Raw genomic sequence first — 15,303 nt, 5'->3', positions numbered from 1 at the left:
CGCCACCAACTCCACATTCAGAAACCACTTCAGCGCCAAAGACCTTTTCAGCTAGCCCTAAATACAAAGGCTCTAGACGCAGATGTGGCTGTAAGAGCAAATTCCATCAAGCAACACTGCATGTTGCTGAATTGCATATTGAAGAAGAATCAGCCGAGTGGTTCTTGTGGGAGAACAACTCCATTTGGCTCACTGACTTCACACACCATCAGGCTGACAGGCAGCTCTCAAGCAAACTACGTGTTCACACACTATGCTTAATGCCGTTTGAGTGCATTGTCCTGAATAGCAGGTTGGTTAGCATCCCACACAAACGAAGGCTCCACAGGCGGGTTTCACATGCCACCAACTCCACATTCAGAAACCACTTCAGCGCCAAAGCCGTTTTCAGCTATCCCTAAATACAAAGGCTCTAGACGCAGATGTGGCTGTAAGAGCTAATTCCATCAAGCAACACTGCATGTTGCTGAATTGCATATTGAAGAAGAATCAGCCGAGTCGTTCATGTGGGAGAACAACTCCATTTGGCTCACTGACTTCACACACCATCAGGCTGACAGGCAGCTCTCAAGCAAACTACGTGTTCACACACTATGCTTAATGCCGTTTGAGTGCATTGTCCTGAAGGGCCGGTTGGTTAGCATCCCACACAAACGAAGGCTCCACAGGCGGGTTTCACATGCCACCAACTCCACATTCAGAAACCACTTCAGCGCCAAAGCCGTTTTCGGCTAGCCCTAAATACAAAGGCTCTAGACGCAGATGTTGCTGTAAGAGCTAATTCCATCAAGCAACACTGCATGTTGCTGAATTGCATAATGAAGAAGCATCAGCCGAGTGGTTCTTGTGGGAGAACAACTCCATTTGGCTCACTGACTTCACACACCATTGCCAAAGCCGTTTTCGGCTAGCCCTAAATACAAAGGCTCTAGACGCAGATGTGGCTGTAAGAGCTAATTCCATCAAGCAACACTGCATGTTGCTGAATTGCATATTGAAGAAGAATCAGCCGAGTGGTTCTTGTGGGAGAACAACTCCATTTGGCTCACTGACTTCACACACCATCAGGCTGACAGGCAGCTCTCAAGCAAACTACGTGTTCACACACTATGCTTAATGCCGTTTGAGTGCATTGTCCTGAAGGGCAGCTTGGTGAGCATCCCACACAAACGAAGGCTCCACAGGCGGGTTTCACATGCCACCAACTCCACATTCAGAAACCACTTCAGCACCAAAGCCCTTTTCAGCTAGCCCTAAATACAAAGGCTCTAGACGCAGATGTTGCTGTATGAGCTAATTCCATCAAGCAACACTGCATGTTGCTGAATTGCATATTGAAGAAGAATCAGCCGAGTGGTTCTTGTGGGAGAACAACTCCATTTGGCTCACTGACTTCACACACCATCAGGCTGACAGGCAGCTCTCAATCAAACTACGTGTTCACACACTATGCTTAATGCTGTTTGAGTGCATTGTCCTGAAGGGCCGGTTGGTGAGCATCCCACAGAAACGAAGGCTCAACAGGCGGGTTTCACATGCCACCAACTCCACATTCAGAAACCACTTCAGCGCCAAAGCCGTTTTCAGCTAGTCCTAAATACAAAGGCTCTAGACGCAGATGTGGCTGTAAGAGCTAATTCCATCAAGCAACACTGCATGTTGCTGAATTGCATATTGAAGAAGAATCAGCCGAGTGGTTCTTGTGGGAGAACAACTCCATTTGGCTCACTGACTTCACACACCATCAGGCTGACAGGCAGCTCTCAAGCAAACTACGGGTTCAAACACTATGCTTAATGCCGTTTGAGTGCATTGTCCTGAAGGGCAGATTGGTGAGCATCCCACACAAACGAAGGCTCCACAGGCGGGTTTCACACGCCACCAACTCCACATTCAGAAACCACTTCAGCGCCAAAGACCTTTTCAGCTAGCCCTAAATACAAAGGCTCTAGACGCAGATGTGGCTGTAAGAGCAAATTCCATCAAGCAACACTGCATGTTGCTGAATGGCATATTGAAGAAGAATCAGCCGAGTGGTTCTTGTGGGAGAACAACTCCATTTGGCTCACTGACTTCACACACCATCAGGCTGACAGGCAGCTCTCAATCAAACTACGTGTTCACACACTATGCTTAATGTCGTTTGAGTGCATTGTCCTGAAGGGCAGCTTGGTGAGCATCCCACACAAACGAAGGCTCCACAGGCGGGTTTCACATGCCACCAACTCCACATTCAGAAACCACTTCAGCGCCAAAACTGTTTTCAGCTAGCCCTAAATACAAAGGCTCTAGACGCAGATGTGGCTGTAAGAGCTAATTCCATCAAGCAACACTGCATGTTGCTGAATTGCATATTGAAGAAGAATCAGCCGAGTGGTTCTTGTGGGAGAACAACTCCATTTGGCTCACTGACTTCACACACCATCAGGCTGACAGGCAGCTCTCAAGCAAACTACGTGTTCACACACTATGCTTAATGCCGTTTGAGTGCATTGTCCTGAAGGGCCGGTTGGTTAGCATCCCACACAAACGAAGGCTCCACAGGCGGGTTTCAAATGCCACCAACTCCACATTCAGAAACCACTTCAGCGCCAAAGCCGTTTTCGGCTAGCCCTAAATACAAAGGCTGTAGACGCAGATGTTGCTGTAAGAGCTAATTCCATCAAGCAACACTGCATGTTGCTGAATTGCATAATGAAGAAGCATCAGCCGAGTGGTTCTTGTGGGAGAACAACTCCATTTGGCTCACTGACTTCACACACCATTGCCGAAGCCGTTTTCGGCTAGCCCTAAATACAAAGGCTCTAGACGCAGATGTGGCTGTAAGAGCTAATTCCATCAAGCAACACTGCATGTTGCTGAATGGCATATTGAAGAAGAATCAGCCGAGTGGTTCTTGTGGGAGAACAACTCCATTTGGCTCACTGACTTCACACACCATCAGGCTGACAGGCAGCTCTCAAGCAAACTACGTGTTCACACACTATGCTTAATGCCGTTTGAGTGCATTGTCCTGAAGGGCAGGTTGGTGAGCATCCCACACAAACGAAGGCTCCACAGGCGGGTTTCACATGCCACCAACTCCACATTCAGAAACCACTTCAGCGCCAAAGCCGTTTTCAGCTATCCCTAAATACAAAGGCTCTAGACGCAGATGTGGCTGTAAGAGCTAATTCCATCAAGCAACACTGCATGTTGCTGAATTGCTTATTGAAGAAGAATCAGCCGAGTGGTTCTTGTGGGAGAACAACTCCATTTGGCTCACTGACTTCACACACCATCAGGCTGACAGGCAGCTCTCAAGCAAACTACGTGTTCACACACTATGCTTAATGCCGTTTGAGTGCATTGTCCTGAAGGGCACGTTGGTGAGCATCCCACACAAACGAAGGCTCCACAGGCGGGTTTCACATGCCACCAACTCCACATTCAGAAACCACTTGAGCGCCAAAGCCGTTTTCAGCTAGCCCTAAATACAAATTTCGAGACGCAGATGTTGCTGTAAGAGCTAATTCCATCAAGCAACACTGCATGTTGCTGAATTGCATATTGAAGAAGAATCAGCCGAGTGGTTCTTGTGGGAGAACAACTCCATTTGGCTCACTGACTTCACACACCATCAGGCTTACTGGCAGCTCTCAAGCAAACTACGTGTTCACACACTATGCTTAATGCCATTTGAGTGCATTGTCCTGAAGGGCCGGTTGGTGAGCATCCCACACAAACGAAGGCTCAACAGGCGGGTTTCACATGCCACCAACTCCACATTCAGAAACCACTTCGTCGCCAAAGCCGTTTTCAGCTAGTCCTAAATACAAAGGCTCTAGACGCAGATGTGGCTGTAAGAGCTAATTCCATCAAGCAACACTGCATGTTGCTGAATTGCATATTGAAGAAGAATCAGCCGAGTGGTTCTTGTGGGAGAACAACTCCATTTAGCTCACTGACTTCACACACCATCAGGCTGACAGGCAGCTCTCAAGCAAACTACGTGTTCACACACTATGCTTAATGCCGTTTGAGTGCATTGTCCTGAATGGCAGCTTGGTGAGCATCCCACACAAACGAAGGCTCCACAGGCGGGTTTCACATGCCACCAACTCCACATTCAGAAACCACTTCAGCGCCAAAGCCCTTTTCAGCTAGCCCTAAATACAAAAGCTCTAGACGCAGATGTGGCTGTAAGAGCTAATTCCATCAAGCAACACTGCATGTTGCTGAATTGCATATTGAAGAAGAATCAGCCGAGTGGTTCTTGTGGGAGAACAACTCCATTTGGCTCACTGACTTCACACACCATCAGGCTGACAGGCAGCTCTCAAGCAAACTACGTGTTCACACACTATGCTTAATGCCGTTTGGGTGCATTGTCCTGAAGGGCAGGTGGGTGAGCATCCCACACAAACGAAGGCTCCACAGGCGGGTTTCACACGCCACCAACTCCACATTCAGAAACCACTTCAGCGCCAAACCCGTTACAAAGGCTCTAGACGAAGATGTTGCTGTAAGAGCTAATTCCATCAAGCAACACTGCATGTTGCTGAATGGCATATTGAAGAAGAATCAGCCGAGTGGTTCTTGTGGGAGAACAACTCCATTTGGCTCACTGACTTCACACACCATCAGGCTGACAGGCAGCTCTCAAGCAAACTACGTGTTCACACACTATGCTTAATGCCGTTTGAGTGCATTGTCCTGAAGGGCAGCTTGGTGAGCATCCCACACAAACGAAGGCTCCACAGGCGGGTTTCACATGCCACCAACTCCACATTCTGAAACCACTTCAGCGCCAAAGCCGTTTTCAGCTAGCCCTAAATACAAAGGCTCCAGACGCAGATGTGGCTGTAAGAGCTAATTGCATCAAGCAACACTGCATGTTGCTGAATTGCATATTGAAGAAGAATCAGCCGAGTGGTTCTTGTGGGAGAACAACTCCATTTGGCTCACTGACTTCACACACCATCAGGCTGACTGGCAGCTCTCAAGCAAACTACGTGTTCACACACTATGCTTAATGCCGTTTGAGTGCATTGTCCTGAAGGGCAGCTTGGTGAGCATCCCACACAAACGAAGGCTCCACAGGCGGGTTTCACATGCCACCAACTCCACATTCAGAAACCACTTCAGCGCCAAAGACCTTTTCAGCTAGCCCTAAATACAAAGGCTCTAGACGCAGATGTGGCTGTATGAGCTAATTCCATCAAGCAACAGTGCATGTTGCTGAATTGCATATTGAAGAAGAATCAGCTGAGTGGTTCTTGTGGGAGAACAACTCCATTTGGCTCACTGACTTCACACACCATCAGGCTGACAGGCAGCTCTCAAGCAAACTACGTGTTCACACACTATGCTTAATGCCGTTTGAGTGCATTGTCCTGAAGGGCAGGTGGGTGAGCATCCCACACGAACGAAGGCTCCACTGGCGGGTTTCACATGCCACCAACTCCACATTCAGAAACCACTTCAGCGCCAAAGCCGTTTTCAGCTAGCCCTAAATACAAAGGCTCTAGACGCAGATGTGGCTGTAAGAGCTAATTCCATCAAGCAACACTGCATGTTGCTGAATGGCATATTGAAGAAGAATCAGCCGAGTGGTTCTTGTGGGAGAACAACTCCATTTGGCTCACTGACTTCACACACCATCAGGCTGACAGGCAGCTCTCAAGCAAACTACGTCTTCACACACTATGCTTAATGCCGTTTGAGTGCATTGTCCTGAAGGGCAGCTTGGTGAGCATCCCACAGAAACGAAGGCTCCACAGGCGGGTTTCACATGCCACTAACTCCACATTCAGAAACCACTTCAGCACCAAATCCCTTTTCAGCTAGCCCTAAATACAAAGGCTCTAGACGCAGATGTTGCTGTATGAGCTAATTCCATCAAGCAACACTGCATGTTGCTGAATTGCATATTGAAGAAGAATCAGCCGAGTGGTTCTTGTGGGAGAACAACTCCATTTGGCTCACTGACTTCACACACCATCAGGCTGACAGGCAGCTCTCAAGCAAACTACGTGTTCACACACTATGCTTAATGCCATTTGAGTGCATTGTCCTGAAGGGCCGGTTGGTGAGCATCCCACACAAACGAAGGCTCAACAGGCGGGTTTCACATGCCACCAACTCCACATTCAGAAACCACTTCGTCGCCAAAGCCGTTTTCAGCTAGTCCTAAATACAAAGGCTCTAGACGCAGATGTGGCTGTAAGAGCTAATTCCATCAAGCAACACTGCATGTTGCTGAATTGCATATTGAAGAAGAATCAGCCGAGTGGTTCTTGTGGGAGAACAACTCCATTTAGCTCACTGACTTCACACACCATCAGGCTGACAGGCAGCTCTCAAGCAAACTACGTGTTCACACACTATGCTTAATGCCGTTTGAGTGCATTGTCCTGAATGGCAGCTTGGTGAGCATCCCACACAAACGAAGGCTCCACAGGCGGGTTTCACATGCCACCAACTCCACATTCAGAAACCACTTCAGCGCCAAAGCCCTTTTCAGCTAGCCCTAAATACAAAAGCTCTAGACGCAGATGTGGCTGTAAGAGCTAATTCCATCAAGCAACACTGCATGTTGCTGAATTGCATATTGAAGAAGAATCAGCCGAGTGGTTCTTGTGGGAGAACAACTCCATTTGGCTCACTGACTTCACACACCATCAGGCTGACAGGCAGCTCTCAAGCAAACTACGTGTTCACACACTATGCTTAATGCCGTTTGGGTGCATTGTCCTGAAGGGCAGGTGGGTGAGCATCCCACACAAACGAAGGCTCCACAGGCGGGTTTCACACGCCACCAACTCCACATTCAGAAACCACTTCAGCGCCAAACCCGTTACAAAGGCTCTAGACGAAGATGTTGCTGTAAGAGCTAATTCCATCAAGCAACACTGCATGTTGCTGAATGGCATATTGAAGAAGAATCAGCCGAGTGGTGCTTGTGGGAGAACAACTCCATTTGGCTCACTGACTTCACACACCATCAGGCTGACAGGCAGCTCTCAAGCAAACTACGTGTTCACACACTATGCTTAATGCCGTTTGAGTGCATTGTCCTGAAGGGCCGGTTGGTTAGCATCCCACACAAACGAAGGCTCCACAGGCGGGTTTCACATGCCACCAACTCCACATTCAGAAACCACTTCAGCGCCAAAGACCTTTTCAGCTAGCCCTAAATACAAAGGCTCTAGAACCAGATGTTTTTGTAAGAGCTAATTCCAACAAGCAACACTGCATGTTGCTGAATTGCATATAGAAGAAGAATCAGCCGAGTGGTTCTTGTGGGAGAACAACTCCATTTGGCTCACTGACTTCACACACCATCAGGCTGACAGGCAGCTCTCAAGCAAACTACTTGTTCACACATTATGCTTAATGCCGTTTGAGTGCATTGTCCTGAAGGGCAGCTTGGTGAGCATCCCACACAAACGAAGGCTCCACAGGCGGGTTTCACATGCCAACAAATCCACATTCAGAAACCACTTCAGCACCAAAGCCCTTTTCAGCTAGCCCTAAATACAAAGGCTCTAGACGCAGATGTTGCTGTAAGAGCTAATTCCATCAAGCAACACTGCATGTTGCTGAATTGCATATTGAAGAAGAATCAGCCGAGTGGTTCTTGTGGGAGAACAACTCCATTTGGCTCACTGACTTCACACACCATCAGGCTGACAGGCAGCTCTCAAGCAAACTACGTGTTCACACACTATGCTTAATGCCGTTTGAGTGCATTGTCCTGAAGGGCCGGTTGGTTAGCATCCCACACAAACGAAGGCTCCACAGGCGGGTTTCACATGCCACCAACTCCACATTCAGAAACCACTTCAGCGCCAAAGCCGTTTTCGGCTAGCCCTAAATACAAAGGCTGTAGACGCAGATGTTGCTGTAAGAGCTAATTCCATCAAGCAACACTGCATGTTGCTGAATTGCATATTGAAGAAGCATCAGCCGAGTGGTTCTTGTGGGAGAACAACTCCATTTGGCTCACTGACTTCACACACCATCAGGCTGACAGGCAGCTCTCAAGCAAACTACGTGTTCACACACTATGCTTAATGCCGTTTGAGTGCATTGTCCTGAAGGGCCGGTTGGTTAGCATCCCACACAAACGAAGGCTCCACAGGCGGGTTTCACATGCCACCAACTCCACATTCAGAAACCACTTCAGCGCCAAAGCCGTTTTCGGCTAGCCCTAAATACAAAGGCTGTAGACGCAGATGTTGCTGTAAGAGCTAATTCCATCAAGCAACACTGCATGTTGCTGAATTGCATATTGAAGAAGCATCAGCCGAGTGGTTCTTGTGGGAGAACAACTCCATTTGGCTCACTGACTTCACACACCATTGCCGAAGCCGTTTTCGGCTAGCCCTAAATACAAAGGCTCTAGACGCAGATGTGGCTGTAAGAGCTAATTCCATCAAGCAACACTGCATGTTGCTGAATTGCATGTTGAAGAAGAATCAGCCGAGTGGTTCTTGTGGGAGAACAACTCCATTTGGCTCACTGACTTCACACACCATCAGGCTGACAGGCAGCTCTCAAGCAAACTACGTGTTCACACATTATGCTTAAAGCCGTTTGAGTTCATTGTCCTGAAGGGCAGCTTGGTGAGCATCCCACACAAACGAAGGCTCCACAGGCGGGTTTCACATGCCACCAACTCCACATTCTGAAACCACTTCAGCGCCAAAGCCCTTTTCAGCTAGCCCTAAATACAAAGGCTCTAGACGCAGATGTGGCTGTAAGAGCTAATTCCATCAAGCAACACTGCATGTTGCTGAATTGCATATTGAAGAAGAATCAGCCGAGTGGTTCTTGTGGGAGAACAACTCCATTTGGCTCACTGACTTCACACACCATCAGGCTGACAGGCAGCTCTCAAGCAAACTACGTGTTCACACACTATGCTTAATGCCGTTTGAGTGCATTGTCCTGAAGGGCAGGTTGGTGAGCATCCCACACAAACGAAGGCTCCACAGGCGGGTTTCACACGCCACCAACTCCACATTCAGAAACCACTTCAGCGCCAAAGCCCTTTTCAGCTAGCCCTAAATACAAAGGCTCTAGACGCAGATGTTGCTGTAAGAGCTAATTCCATCAAACAACACTGCATGTTGCTGAATTGCATGTTGAAGAAGAATCAGCCGAGTGGTTCTTGTGGGAGAACAACTCCATTTGGCTCACTGACTTCACACACCATCAGGCTGATAGGCAGCTCTCAAGCAAACTACGTGTTCACACACTATGCTTAATGCCGTTTGAGTGCATTGTCCTGAAGGGCAGCTTGGTGAGCATCCCACACAAACGAAGGCTCCACAGGCTGGTTTCACATGCCACCAACTCCACATTCAGAAACCACTTCAGCGCCAAAGCCGTTTTCAGCTAGCCCTAAATACAAAGGCTCTAGACGCAGATGTTGCTGTAAGAGCTAATTCCATCAAGCAACACTGCATGTTGCTGAATTGCATATTGAAGAAGCATCAGCCGAGTGGTTCTTGTGGGAGAACAACTCCATTTGGCTCACTGACTTCACACACCATTGCCGAAGCCGTTTTCGGCTAGCCCTAAATACAAAGGCTCTAGACGCAGATGTGGCTGTAAGAGCTAATTCCATGAAGCAACACTGCATCTTGCTGAATGGCATATTGAAGAAGAATCAGCCGAGTGGTTCTTGTGGGAGAACAACTCCATTTGGCTCACTGACTTCACACACCATCAGGCTGACAGGCAGCTCTCAAGCAAACTATGTGTTCACACACTATGCTTAATGCCGTTTGAGTGCATTGTCCTGAAGGGCAGCTTGGTGAGCATCCCACACAAACGAAGGCTCCACAGGCGGGTTTCACATGCCACCAACTCCACATTCAGAAACCACTTCAGCACCAAAGCCCTTTTCAGCTAGCCCTAAATACAAAGGCTCTAGACGCAGATGTTGCTGAAAGAGCTAATTCCATCAAGCAACACTGCATGTTGCTGAATTGCATATTGAAGAAGAATCAGCCGAGTGGTTCTTGTGGGAGAACAACTCCATTTGGCTCACTGACTTCACACACCATCAGGCTGACAGGCAGCTCTCAATCAAACTACGTGTTCACACACTATGCTTAATGCTGTTTGAGTGCATTGTCCTGAAGGGCCGGTTGGTGAGCATCCCACACAAACGAAGGCTCAACAGGCGGGTTTCACATGCCACCAACTCCACATTCAGAAACCACTTCAGCGCCAAAGCCGTTTTCAGCTAGTCCTAAATACAAAGGCTCTAGACGCAGATGTGGCTGTAAGAGCTAATTCCATCAAGCAACACTGCATGTTGCTGAATTGCATATTGAAGAAGAATCAGCCGAGTGGTTCTTGTGGGAGAACAACTCCATTTGGCTCACTGACTTCACACACCATCAGGCTGACAGGCAGCTCTCAAGCAAACTACGTGTTCACACACTATGCTTAATGCTGTTTGAGTGCATTGTCCTGAAGGGCCGGTTGGTGAGCATCCCACACAAACGAAGGCTCAACAGGCGGGTTTCACATGCCACCAACTCCACATTCAGAAACCACTTGAGCGCCAAAGCCATTTTCAGCTAGCCCTAAATACAAAGGCTCTAGACGCAGATATTGCTGTAAGAGCTAATTCCATCAAGCAACACTGCATGTTGCTGAATTGCATATTGAAGAAGAATCAGCCGAGTGGTTCTTGTGGGAGAACAACTCCATTTGGCTCACTGACTTCACACACCATCAGGCTGACAGGCAGCTCTCAAGCAAACTACGTGTTCACACACTATGCTTAATGCCGTTTGAGTGCATTGTCCTGAAGGGCAGCTTGGTGAGCATCCCACACAAACGAAGGCTCCACAGGCGGGTTTCACATGCCACCAACTCCACATTCTGAAACCACTTCAGCGCCAAAGCCCTTTTCAGCTAGCCCTAAATACAAAGGCTCCAGACGCAGATGTTGCTGTAAGAGCTAATTCCATCAAGCAACACTGCATGTTGCTGAATTGCATATTGAAGAAGAATCAGCCGAGTGGTTCTTGTGGGAGAACAACTCCATTTGGCTCACTGACTTCACACACCATCAGGCTGACAGGCAGCTCTCAATCAAACTACGTGTTCACACACTATGCTTAATGCCGTTTGAGTGCATTGTCCTGAAGGGCAGCTTGGTGAGCATCCCACACAAACGAAGGCTCCACAGGCGGGTTTCACATGCCAGCAACTCCACATTCAGAAACCACTTCAGCGCCAAAGACCTTTTCAGCTAGCCCTAAATACAAAAGCTCTAGACGCAGATGTTGCTGTAAGAGCTAATTCCATCAAACAACACTGCATGTTGCTGAATTGCATGTTGAAGAAGAATCAGCCGAGTGGTTCTTGTGGGAGAACAACTCCATTTGGCTCACTGACTTCACACACCATCAGGCTGACAGGCAGCTCTCAAGCAAACTACGTGTTCACACATTATGCTTAATGCCGTTTGAGTTCATTGTCCTGAAGGGCAGCTTGGTGAGCATCCCACACAAACGAAGGCTCCACAGGCGGGTTTCACATGCCACCAACTCCACATTCAGAAACCACTTCAGCGCCAAAGCCGTTTTCAACTAACCCTTAATACAAAGGCTCTAGACGCAGATATGGCTGTAAGAGCTAATTCCATCAAGCAACACTGCATGTTGCTGAATTGCATATTGAAGAAGAATCAGCCGAGTGGTTCTTGTGGGAGAACAACTCCAGTTGGCTCACTGACTTCACACACCATCAGGCTGACAGGCAGCTCTCAAGCAAACTACGTGTTCACACACTATGCTTAATGCCGTTTGAGTGCATTGTCCTGAAGGGCAGCTTGGTGAGCATCCCACACAAACGAAGGCTCCACAGGCGGGTTTCACATGCCACCAACTCCACATTCAGAAACCACTTCAGCGCCAAAGCCGTTTTCGGCTAGCCCTAAATACAAAGGCTGTAGACGCAGATGTTGCTGTAAGAGCTAATTCCATCAAGCAACACTGCATGTTGCTGAATTGCATGTTGAAGAAGAATCAGCCGAGTGGTTCTTGTGGGAGAACAACTCCATTTGGCTCACTGACTTCACACACCATCAGGCTGACAGGCAGCTCTCAAGCAAACTACGTGTTCACACACTATGCTTAATGCCGTTTGAGTGCATTGTCCTGAAGGGCAGCTTGGTGAGCATCCCACACAAACGAAGGCTCCACAGGCGGGTTTCACATGCCACCAACTCCACATTCAGAAACCACTTCAGCGCCAAAGCCGTTTTCAGCTAGCCCTAAATACAAAGGCTCTAGACGCAGATGTTGCTGTAAGAGCTAATTCCATCAAGCAACACTGCATGTTGCTGAATTGCATATTGAAGAAGCATCAGCCGAGTGGTTCTTGTGGGAGAACAACTCCATTTGGCTCACTGACTTCACACACCATTGCCGAAGCCGTTTTCGGCTAGCCCTAAATACAAAGGCTCTAGACGCAGATGTGGCTGTAAGAGCTAATTCCATGAAGCAACACTGCATCTTGCTGAATGGCATATTGAAGAAGAATCAGCCGAGTGGTTCTTGTGGGAGAACAACTCCATTTGGCTCACTGACTTCACACACCATCAGGCTGACAGGCAGCTCTCAAGCAAACTATGTGTTCACACACTATGCTTAATGCCGTTTGAGTGCATTGTCCTGAAGGGCAGCTTGGTGAGCATCCCACACAAACGAAGGCTCCACAGGCGGGTTTCACATGCCACCAACTCCACATTCAGAAACCACTTCAGCACCAAAGCCCTTTTCAGCTAGCCCTAAATACAAAGGCTCTAGACGCAGATGTTGCTGTATGAGCTAATTCCATCAAGCAACACTGCATGTTGCTGAATTGCATATTGAAGAAGAATCAGCCGAGTGGTTCTTGTGGGAGAACAACTCCATTTGGCTCACTGACTTCACACACCATCAGGCTGACAGGCAGCTCTCAATCAAACTACGTGTTCACACACTATGCTTAATGCTGTTTGAGTGCATTGTCCTGAAGGGCCGGTTGGTGAGCATCCCACACAAACGAAGGCTCAACAGGCGGGTTTCACATGCCACCAACTCCACATTCAGAAACCACTTCAGCGCCAAAGCCGTTTTCAGCTAGTCCTAAATACAAAGGCTCTAGACGCAGATGTGGCTGTAAGAGCTAATTCCATCAAGCAACACTGCATGTTGCTGAATTGCATATTGAAGAAGAATCAGCCGAGTGGTTCTTGTGGGAGAACAACTCCATTTGGCTCACTGACTTCACACACCATCAGGCTGACAGGCAGCTCTCAAGCAAACTACGTGTTCACACACTATGCTTAATGCTGTTTGAGTGCATTGTCCTGAAGGGCCGGTTGGTGAGCATCCCACACAAACGAAGGCTCAACAGGCGGGTTTCACATGCCACCAACTCCACATTCAGAAACCACTTGAGCGCCAAAGCCATTTTCAGCTAGCCCTAAATACAAAGGCTCTAGACGCAGATATTGCTGTAAGAGCTAATTCCATCAAGCAACACTGCATGTTGCTGAATTGCATATTGAAGAAGAATCAGCCGAGTGGTTCTTGTGGGAGAACAACTCCATTTGGCTCACTGACTTCACACACCATCAGGCTGACAGGCAGCTCTCAAGCAAACTACGTGTTCACACACTATGCTTAATGCCGTTTGAGTGCATTGTCCTGAAGGGCAGCTTGGTGAGCATCCCACACAAACGAAGGCTCCACAGGCGGGTTTCACATGCCACCAACTCCACATTCTGAAACCACTTCAGCGCCAAAGCCCTTTTCAGCTAGCCCTAAATACAAAGGCTCCAGACGCAGATGTTGCTGTAAGAGCTAATTCCATCAAGCAACACTGCATGTTGCTGAATTGCATATTGAAGAAGAATCAGCCGAGTGGTTCTTGTGGGAGAACAACTCCATTTGGCTCACTGACTTCACACACCATCAGGCTGACAGGCAGCTCTCAATCAAACTACGTGTTCACACACTATGCTTAATGCCGTTTGAGTGCATTGTCCTGAAGGGCAGCTTGGTGAGCATCCCACACAAACGAAGGCTCCACAGGCGGGTTTCACATGCCAGCAACTCCACATTCAGAAACCACTTCAGCGCCAAAGACCTTTTCAGCTAGCCCTAAATACAAAAGCTCTAGACGCAGATGTTGCTGTAAGAGCTAATTCCATCAAACAACACTGCATGTTGCTGAATTGCATGTTGAAGAAGAATCAGCCGAGTGGTTCTTGTGGGAGAACAACTCCATTTGGCTCACTGACTTCACACACCATCAGGCTGACAGGCAGCTCTCAAGCAAACTACGTGTTCACACATTATGCTTAATGCCGTTTGAGTTCATTGTCCTGAAGGGCAGCTTGGTGAGCATCCCACACAAACGAAGGCTCCACAGGCGGGTTTCACATGCCACCAACTCCACATTCAGAAACCACTTCAGCGCCAAAGCCCTTTTCAGCTAACCCTTAATACAAAGGCTCTAGACGCAGATGTGGCTGTAAGAGCTAATTCCATCAAGCAACACTGCATGTTGCTGAATTGCATGTTGAAGAAGAATCAGCCGAGTGGTTCTTGTGGGAGAACAACTCCATTTGGCTCACTGACTTCACACACCATCAGGCTGACAGGCAGCTCTCAAGCAAACTACGTGTTCACACACTATGCTTAATGCCGTTTGAGTGCATTGTCCTGAAGGGCAGCTTGGTGAGCATCCCACACAAACGAAGGCTCCACAGGCGGGTTTCACATGCCACCAACTCCACATTCAGAAACCACTTCAGCGCCAAAGCCGTTTTCAGCTAGCCCTAAATACAAAGGCTCTAGACGCAGATGTTGCTGTAAGAGCTAATTCCATCAAGCAACACTGCATGTTGCTGAATTGCATATTGAAGAAGCATCAGCCGAGTGGTTCTTGTGGGAGAACAACTCCATTTGGCTCACTGACTTCACACACCATTGCCGAAGCCGTTTTCGGCTAGCCCTAAATACAAAGGCTCTAGACGCAGATGTGGCTGTAAGAGCTAATTCCATGAAGCAACACTGCATCTTGCTGAATGGCATATTGAAGAAGAATCAGCCGAGTGGTTCTTGTGGGAGAACAACTCCATTTGGCTCACTGACTTCACACACCATCAGGCTGACAGGCAGCTCTCAAGCAAACTATGTGTTCACACACTATGCTTAATGCCGTTTGAGTGCATTGTCCTGAAGGGCAGCTTGGTGAGCATCCCACACAAACGAAGGCTCCACAGGCGGGTTTCACATG

Source organism: Ochotona princeps, chromosome 16, assembly GCF_030435755.1.
Source record: "Ochotona princeps isolate mOchPri1 chromosome 16, mOchPri1.hap1, whole genome shotgun sequence".
NCBI classification, from domain to species: Eukaryota; Metazoa; Chordata; class Mammalia; order Lagomorpha; family Ochotonidae; genus Ochotona; species Ochotona princeps.
The sequence above is the reverse complement of the archived record's forward strand: the minus strand, read 5'-3'. Positions refer to the sequence as shown.